At 36.6% G+C, this 10,131-nt stretch overlaps 1 long non-coding RNA gene across 1 annotated transcript; it reads right to left on the reverse strand.

Moving 5' to 3' along the window:
- Positions 1–5,091: 5,091 nt before the first annotated feature.
- LOC116182675 lies at positions 5,092–10,122 on the reverse strand. The gene is made up of 2 exons (XR_004147582.1): positions 9,976–10,122; positions 5,092–6,379 (listed from the first exon to the last, which is right to left on the reverse strand). It is a non-coding gene; the product is annotated as an uncharacterized LOC116182675 (long non-coding RNA).
- Positions 10,123–10,131: the final 9 nt, after the last annotated feature.

Genomic DNA, 10,131 nt, shown 5'->3' on the forward strand with positions numbered 1-10,131 from the left:
GTATTGTCAGGTGCAGAAATGGTTAGGGCACGATTTAGAACCGCAGGATTGGGGCTGGGTCCTGTACAATGAATTTCTGGAGCCCATAACAACAACATCACCGCGAGCTCCAGATGAATTGATGAGCACTATTTTCTGCAATTGCAGGAACGGATGTGGTCCACGCTGCGGATGCAGAAAATCCGGGCTGCAATGCACAGCAGCTTGTGGCCAGTGCAATGGTCAGGGTTGCCTAAATGCGATTCCCGTTGAAATCAGCGAAGAACCCGAAGAAGAAAACATATGGGAAGAAATTTTAGAAGTTCGAGACCCCGGTGTACCCGATGACGAGCCAGGCGATAACGATGACATCAACATTGATTTTATGTGAATAAATATGCCTATGTATTCACCTGCCTACTTGTTTTATTTCTACTTTAAATCTAGTTTGAATAAATTATTAAAATATACGGTAAGTATTTCATGAGTTTAATATACAACGTATAGGTAAGTATTAATAAATCAATAAGCATATTGGATATTTATCAAAAATAGTAATAATTTAATAACAATAATAGTTATTATTAAAAATTATTAATTGTTAATGATGTTTTAATGATTTAATAGCTTTATGCAATGTATTATTCAAGCAGATTCACAGTTTGACCTTAATTATAGCATGTATGCGCACTCTGCGCCCTCTATCTCAAGAACGGTAACTCCTACGAAAAAATGTTAAATACAAAAGTGATGGCAAATTTAATTATCTACAACTTTCTCCTCTTACGGAAATGCGATTGGAGCTATAAAAACCGAGATAATCGCGAAAAACTGATTTTCGTGACCTTTGACCCCGAATAACTTACGACGCCGAAGGGTCTGACCCCGATAACTTTCACACAGCTCTTAGAACACCAAAATGAAGGTTTACTGAACTTTATGGCTTATATCCAAAAAATCCGAGGTTGACCCCTTTATTTGACTAATTTTCCTGTATTATTATACCGTTAACCGTTGTGTAACATCAGCTTCCTTCGGAATTCGATAAACATAGTACCAACAAAGTTAATATTAGTACATAGTACATTTGCGGAATTGCACATTCTTACTAGAGGCTCTGTGAAGTAGGCAAGCACACTTGAAGCACTAGACCTCGAGTATGGCCCATTCATTAGTGCTTCGTTAGTGCTTTCTAGTGCCTTATTAATTTTCTAGTCAACACCTAGTAGCATTAACTTAACCGAATTGTTTGTCCACTTCACACTAGCAAGCACTTTCGAAGCACTATCGTCGATATATGGTTCATTCGTTAGTGCTTCGTTAGTGCTTTTAAATTCTCCAATTAATTTTGCAGCAACACTTGTCATTCACGATTTATCGATATTTTTGTGAACTGCTTGCCAACTTCACACCAGCAAACACCCTGAAAGCACTATACTTGTGAGATGTCTCATTCTTTAGTGCTTCGGTAGTGCTTCCTAGTGCTTTAATTATTTTTGTGACTTTTACCACTTCTCTGTGAAGTTAGCATACACCCTGAAGACACTATATTTGTGAGGTGTCTCATTCTTTAGTGCTACATTAGGAATTCCTAGTGCTGTAGGTTTCAAGCCTTCGAAGATAAGTTATTAATGTTAGGGCCGGGTCAAGAGTAACACCGAGGTCAACAATTGTTGAAACAGAACACAAAGAGACATTACCTATCATATAATTGGACAGATGTGGCCTAGAGATTCGATGAAAACGCAGCATTTAGAAAAGTTGAGGCACATATCATTGTTGTGGCACCACTGTAGGACTTCATTTAGAGAAGATTGGAGAGTTATCGCATCTGAAGCGGACCTTACAATTGAATACAACTTAAGGTCATCTGCAAATAGTAACAATTTTGAATTTCTACAACAACTAGAAATATTAATAAAAATATTAAACAATAGCGGGCCTATATGTGACCCTTGCGGAATTCCTGAAGTTATTGGTATTGCGTAGGAAGTAAATTGCTTTATTTTAACTATTTGCTGACGCCCTGACAAATAATTAGTAAACAGCGGATTTTTTATGCCATAACTTGATAAGTTGGTGATTAACTCTATCGAACGCCTTTGTAAAATCCGTGTATATTGCATCAACTTGGTGACCGTTCTCTAACGCTTTTAAAACGTATTGTTGGTAAACTAGCAAGTTTGTACATGTAGATCTGCCTTTCGTAAAACCATGTTGCTTTTCAGTTATAACATTGCTAAATAAAGGGGTGATTTTATCAACTATAATATTTTCAAAGATTTTTGGAATTATATTTAAGATTGAAATTGGGCGATAGTTACGAATATCAGATTTGTCGCCTGATTTATGTATGGGTGTGACATAGCTCACTTTCCAGGTATCGGGAACGGAGCCGGTTGAAAGCGAATAATTAATTAATTAAAATTTTATCATCACCAAATCAAATTTAGTAGATGATTTAGGTCGATTTCTTTCCGCCATTTTGTTCCAATATGGCGGAATTGGCTGATTCCCGAATTTAACCGATATATTTATGAGTTACACCAACCCTTAAAGTTTGGTCGAAATCGGTTTATAATTACGAAAGTGTTTCTTGGAAGTAATATATACAGGGTGAGTTTTTTTCATTTTAAGATTGGGATACACATAGAGAATCGGTTAAATGAGGAAAGAGTTGTCGTTTAGAGCTTATGCAAGATATGGCTTTGTTTTTTGAAAAAATCCACAGTTTGTAATGTAATGAATTTTTTAAATGTAGAATCATTAGAAATACAACAAAATGACACGAATAAAAGCTTTACATTTTATAGCTTAACATGATGAATATACTAATTCCCTTCTCGATTTTACAGTTTTTGAGATATAATACAATTTTTCTTTTTTTTAAATGGTACTCATAGTTGGCTTTGACATTTTTAAAAAGGACAAATTCTTCTCTTTATAACGACATAAAGCTTGCTAAACATAGGTACTTTAATAAATAAACGCGCTGCGGGAATTTTTATATTATTGACAAGTAAATAAACAGAGTTTGCATACTTAACATATTTAAAGTCGAAAATTAATTATGAAAATTAATAATCACATTTGACATTCATGATCGATTGAATAGGTACACCATTAACGCGATGGAAAACAATACACAAACAAAACACTGCTTTTCATTGTTTTAGTTGGAAGATGACAGTTCTGTAAATACAATTTAAATTAAATTCTTGGGCCTTTCATTTACGTTGAAATTTTTTAAGTTAACTAAGTTGTCAGCCATGGTCGTAAACTGATTTGTGACATAATTTTATCGAAAAATCAAGGGTGCTTTTGAAATGTTCATTAATATTTGACCAATTGGCGTGGGGTTTGTTTCAGAGTCTAACCAATCAGATGATTTGTTAAGTGATTAAAGGATAGGTAGTTTTTTATCAGCGATAAATATGTGTGGAGGAATTTGTGAAATTTTTTGTCTTGTGTGTTGATGTGTTTCCCACATTGTGTGAAAGTGTATAAAGTTATAATTGTAAAAATCATGGTACTTTGTTTTGTAGAAAAAATCTCAATTAATCCTTATATTAAACCTAAATCCCTGTCACTAGAAGATGTCTAAAGCTTAAAGTTTGTACCAGGAAAATATCGATTTTGCTTTATTGGCTATTTTTGGTACATCCCTTTAGTATAAATTAGATCAGTTAGTATCAGTAATTAAATTTTCTGTTGAGTAGGGGTACACACCCGAGGGTACATCGTAATGGCAATTTTCAGAAAGGAAAGCATTGTTGACGGATGATTATGTAAATTTCGGAGTAAACATTTTTCGTGTCGCAGATTGCGGAAGGGAACGATCAATCATTCCACATTTTTCATAATGGTGGCTTTTGAATGCAGAATAGGTTCCTGTTTCCGTCGACTACTGAACATCTTGGCAAATTGACATGCGACTTTAAAAAAAACAGTATAGGTATTCAGTTCATAATGGAATTTTCTCCGGCGGACGGGTGCATATTTCCATTTATTACTGCAAATTGGGGGTGGGTCACTATTATAATTTCGTTTTCTTTGTTTGCGCAGTCCAGTTCTTAAGTGAAATATCAAATTAAACCAGTTTTTTTTAAACGTGTGGGAGCTTGAAATCACAATACGTTAAAAGCGATTAATACAAATTTTAATTGGCGATCTACTTAATTAAATTCTATAGAGTATTGTTCTCATAATAGCTTTAGGAAGTGGTAGGCCCTAGTGAGTCGGAGATATAGGAGATAATCTTATCTCAGCAGGGTTTTTGTTGCAAAAAAATAGGCGACAAAAAGTTACGCCGCTTTGAGAACACCAGTCCACATTATAGAAATATAATTCAGCATAATTCCCGTGTGTGGGATCTTTCAGGACAGTCTGGTTTTTCCTAATTGGCTTTAAAAGAAAAATGGTTGACTTAATTATTAGTCATATTGAAAAAGGCGTCAATTAATGAATGAAAAAGTAGGGGGGGGGGGAGAGATTAATCTGTAAGAACCATTTTACGGCATTCGGTTCTAGGCCGCTGGGGTATTCACTGCGTGGTTCTACTTCACAGTTTTGATTTTACAAGAGAGACCGTTGCTCAATTACGTTAGACGAAATTGGGTTGGTGCGGTACATTTCGTCCGAGCTTACCAGACTGAAGGTTTCTATTTTTTCGGGAATTGATTTGAAATTTTAATTTTTCGCGAGTTTTCCGCGTATTAAGAAGATGCGATGGAGTCTTTAACTACGCGAGTACTGTGGTCGAGCATATGGATCGGCGCGTATTCACGACCCGGGTTAGCGTGTAGTACAGAGTTTAGTAATTAGGAAGCCAGAAGACTACTCAGTAACTCCAATCGGGGAATAGATTGAGTCTATGAGAGCACTTCTCTGAAAAAGAACAGCTTGTACGCAAGCTAGGATTAAAAAAAGAAGGGATAAATAAAGATAAAAAGATACATGGTGTGACCTCTAATGACAAAAGAAGGAACTAAGGTAAATGAAACACTCAAACTAACTGCATACATCTATACTATACCGACAGAGGACAGAGGCGTAACGGTTACTAAACAACTTTGGAAGGCTCTTAATTTTTATAATGAATAAATTATAAACTTTTGCAAAAGATTTATTCGCTATTTAACGATTAAGATACAGTTTTTGTATATAAATTTTTTACTATTTCTCTTACGTTAACAAAATTCGCATTATTAATAGATAGGAATACTTTAACTCTAATCATTATCTAAAATTTATTGTCAGCTTCACCTGACCTTACAATGCTATCCGCAATCGCGGTTTTTTTACAACTATATCAAACGCTGTTTTCTTTAAACGAAAGGAACTTTTTTCACAAAAATATCAGAGAAATTATTCTGAAAGTTTCGGCATGATATGAAAGGTATGCCCAAGTTTTTTCCCTTAAGATTGTCAAACTAATATCCTAATACCCTAAAGTGATCACATGAAGTCGGCCGCTGTAGTTAAAGCCGATCGAAATTGTTGGGTCTATATGAACGCCGCTGGTGCTGGCAGTGTTGTCATTTTTATTGCATGCTCATTTTAGTTTAAATGATATGCGTCCGAAAAGCTACGGTCTACGTTAGTAAGAATATAAATGTTCGCTCTTTAATCTTCCTTAATATGTCTATACATCTCAGTCCGAAGCCAAAACCCTTACAGCCATTTTGTTGTTGGAGTAAACCTGCTGTAGTCGTTGTAGCTGCGCGTGCTTTGAGCTTTATAAAAAATATAGATAATACCCGTTATTGGGAAGATTTCTAAGAACGAAATTCTCTATTGTAAGCAATAACAACCTTTGTTTTGGGCCAGAACTGTCCCTGCCTTGAACAAAACAGCATAGACTCTAAACAGGTACCTCTCTATAACAAATATAAATCTAAAACCTTAAACGTTTAAAATTTTGGTCCTCCCATATAAAATGGTATAAAATCCTAAGTGTCCAATTCTGATCGGTACGTTAAAGGAGAGCGTTAGGAAACGTCACACTGTCGTCACCCTATCAACCTCAACGTATCGAACAGAATTGTCACTGTGTCAGCAAATCACACCCTTTTCGTCAATAATCGCCGTATCCGAGGACAAACTTTTCAGTCGCGTCTGCAAAAAGGAGCGCGGCCGTCTTCTGCATCTCTTCCAGGCGATCGCGCACGTTGCAACGGCCGAAAGCAAAATCGCCAGCGCTACTAAAAATAAGTAGAGCGGAGGCAACTGAAACAGAAGTGAACAATGAGTAAGTGCCTCGTCGATTCCTGATGGGCAGTCTTCCACGCCGTTGCACCACACGCTGGCGTTGATGCACGCGTCTAACTCGGGGCATCGATACTGGCACTCGTCCGCCTTCACCCATAAAAGCCCCAAACCGTTCGGCGGCACTATCCTCCTGAAATAAAAGCAAAACGATTATTACTCCCCCTTTCGAAGTGCACCGAACGCTTAATCGCGCGACATTAAAAGCACGTCGCGTGATTGCGGCGGCGGCGATCTAATTTTTTATTAAAAAGTCACCTCCCCAGCCGAGCGTAAACTGAACTTTATGATGGCGCGATTAAATCTGATTACCAGCCGATTGTGACGTCACGTTAGTTGAATAATGGATTAACTATACCTGCGTATTTTTTATGCTGCTCATTTCACCATTAATGCAATAGTAGTAAACAAAGGGCGCTACTAAAAATACAACGTACAATAGCGAATAAAACTCTAGCCGTCTACGTCAAGTGGCGCCCAACGTGGGGCGTTCGCAGATAGTATTTACAGAATGACCGACGACGAAGCGCTTTTGGGAAAGAGAATGTTACCGAAAACGACCTGGTGCTTATAGGTAGCGATGGGAGGAAGCCAACACTGTGCTGATCAGGTTTTTTTTGCAACTCGCCTTCCTCTTATTTGTCCATTTATCTTTACCTCATGTTGGTCACGTAGATTTTTGAGTTATTAACGCCCAGTTAGAAGCAGTTTCTTTGGTGGAAAACTAGAGATATTGAACGTAACAGGAATCGCTAGCTTCCGACTGAAAAATCTCTTACAGCCGGCTGGGTGGACGAGCAAAGAAAATTCGCCGTAATGATACGAAGAATTTTATAGGGGAATTTTTACCACTCGGTTCGTATTCGGAAACCAGACTTTTGATCCGGCTCATATTCAACAGCACTGATCCTTAAACTCGTAGAAATCGATTGGCGAAGGTTTAACATCGCTGGCTCTTTCTGTTCTCGAGTTAGACGGGGAACAGACAGACGGACAAAACTTCACATAAGGGGAATTTTATTTCTTTCCAAAAATTGCCCTAAAAAGACAGCTAAGAAAATTTTCTTACATACCGACAAAATACAGGGCGTTTCTTAATAACATGCTAATATTTAAAGGGGCACTTTTTGGGCCCATTTTAAGAAAAAAATTTCCTACGTATGTCCAAAACGTCTTAATTTTTGAGATACAGGGTGTTAAAGTTTTAAGAAAAACACCTTTAATGTCATTTTCATACCAGTTTGAATATTTTTATGAAATTTGGTATACAGCGTATATGCATGAAAGATCATTTTTTACCTAAAAAACTTTCCAACAGTGGCGTCCGTACTAGACTCAGACTAGATATTTGTGAAGCAAAAAGTGGTACGCCACTGCTTTCTCTTAAAATAAAAGTTATGTTTAGATTCAATTTAGCACAAATTAGTTTTCGCATACAAAAATTAAATTCGTTTATTTGTAATTTGGTAGTAATAAGAATTAAAAACGATCTAGTAGGTAATAAGCAGATTTTGTTTTGTTTTGCAAACATAAACACTTTTGACAGTTCTCTACCTCGCCTAGTTGTCAAAATCACGCTTGAAAATGACAATAGAAAAATTGATGTTTTTCTTAAAACTTTATCACCCCGTATCTCAAAAGTGAAGACTTTTTTGACATACGTTCATAGACAGTTTTTTTTCTTAAAATGAGCCCAAAAAATATTAGCATGTTATTAAGAAACACCCTGTGTAGCACCCAAGTAGATTAATTTCTTAAGAGAAGTTTCTGTAAAGGAAGAAGCTCCCTTAAAGTGGTTGATACAAAAAATTCTACCTGGAAGTAGTCGTAAAATTCTCTGACACGGTTTAGTCCAAAGACCATATGCCCTGCCATATGCCCATTAAAAAAAAACTTGCGAAAATTCTCTCAAAGAACAGTGTATCTCAGCTGTTTTTAAAGGTAGAGACTTTTTGGGACGTTATCATATCTTATCTTACTACTCATGAAACATAGAACAATTTTTACGTACAATCCAGTGGTATAGTAAGAAAAAATTTAGGATCACCGTTTCTGAGATTTGACACAAATTTCGTATTTTTTAAATGCAACACTGTACATCTTACGTCAATTTTTCTTGTTCCTGATGTATTTTAGCCACGGACCAAAAATAAAATCCTTATTTTTTACGGATTTTAAACAGGATGGCCATGGAGCGTCTCAGAAACGGTGGTACAAAAATTTTTTTAACTACGCCACTGGATTCTACGTAAAAATATCTGAAATAGGCACCTTTTTTCTGTCTTACATGGATAGTAAAATGTGATAACGTCCCAAAAAGTCAAACTTTTCGTTTTCACCCTGGATCTCAGAAACAAACGTAGCTAGATTGATTCTGTTTGTTCGAAAAAAGGAAATTTTTGATTGACCTTCGCCAAATACTTATCATTTTCTTAAAATTTCAAATGGCACCCCTATAAAAAATTATAGCTTTGGATAGCCAAAACTACAAAATTTCTACTGATAGCAAGACACCTGGGTGCCGAAGATCGTGTTAGGTTTTTGTTCCAAACGTTTACTTTCTTGTGTGATTAAACGAACGTGTACAATGGTTCCGAGTTTTCTGATACTTATTTCGGTGGGTGCCCTACACCAGTGGCACCACCTCTACACCTCGACAACCCGAAGTTTCGGGAATTATAAAGAGCTAAGTGCAAACTATTATGAATTCAATTCAATTAATCATTGCTAAATGAAAAGAAATTACGTTTATTAACTTCATGAATAGTGTACAGTGTGCCCGAGTCTGCAACTGCAGTTTTTAAAGATAGAGACATGGGGTTATTATTTTACGTTTGAACTTTTGAGTGAGCGGGGTTTCAGTCAAGGCTGCTCTACCAATCCAACCCACTATACATTTGTAACTATCCATGCTCGAACCAGGGACCCTTAGTACCATAGTCGCGCTTCAACGTCACTGCACCACACAGGCTGGCTTATAGAGAATTATTCGGAAAAAAATTAATAATTTGGCAACTTTGCAAATTTGAGGTTATGTGCAAAAGTGTAGATATAAAAGATATTCATTTTTTAATTCCTTTTTTTACTTCGAACATCTTCCTCTAAAATTAATAGTTTTGTCACAAATTGCAAAATACCACTTTCCACCCCCTTTTAACCCCCGATTTCGCCCGCGGACAAATTCAGTTGTTTTAATTATTTTTTCCCAATTTCTAATCATTTCTACTGCATGAAAATCCCGCGGTGGATCGGGAACTAATTTTTCACGTCTGCACAATTTTGGAAATGTACGAAGTTTTGGAAATATTGAGTATGAAAAATTTTCCTTTATTCTATGACGAGATTTGGGAAATAAAGAAATATGAAAATAAACGACAAAAAATTTTCCGTCGACTCTGAGAATAAACCCTAAAAGTCGAACCATTCAATTTTCATTAAATTGACTTCCGTCGAAATTCCCAATTAACTTTAGATTCAGTGACCACGACAACGGAGAGAATGAAGTTAGGTGCAATAATTGCTGAATTATTTTCACATAATACAGATGGCATCAGGAAGGGAGGAAAGCAGAAAAAAAATAATTTCTCCGCGCTACATTAAATTGATTTATCTCGATTTCGCGCCTTCGTATTATGGTCATTTGTAAATCCGGTCACGGAACGAAATATATACTTTTCTAAAGGGGATAGCCTAGTGGGGTGATTTATTTCTTTGTAATATTGGACTTACCTTCGCGCTAGTTCCAGCCAGGAGACCGCGTACGAGCCGGATTCCTTTCCCAGAAACTCAACGGCGATGGTCTTGGAAAGCTCGTTTCCCAAATAGTCGATTTCGACTTTATCGACCGGCAACGGTCTCGGTCCATTAACGCTATCGGTTTGCCAT

This window comes from Photinus pyralis, unplaced genomic scaffold, assembly GCF_008802855.1.
Source record: "Photinus pyralis isolate 1611_PpyrPB1 unplaced genomic scaffold, Ppyr1.3 Ppyr1.4_unclustered_Scaffold6897, whole genome shotgun sequence".
NCBI classification, from domain to species: Eukaryota; Metazoa; Arthropoda; class Insecta; order Coleoptera; family Lampyridae; genus Photinus; species Photinus pyralis.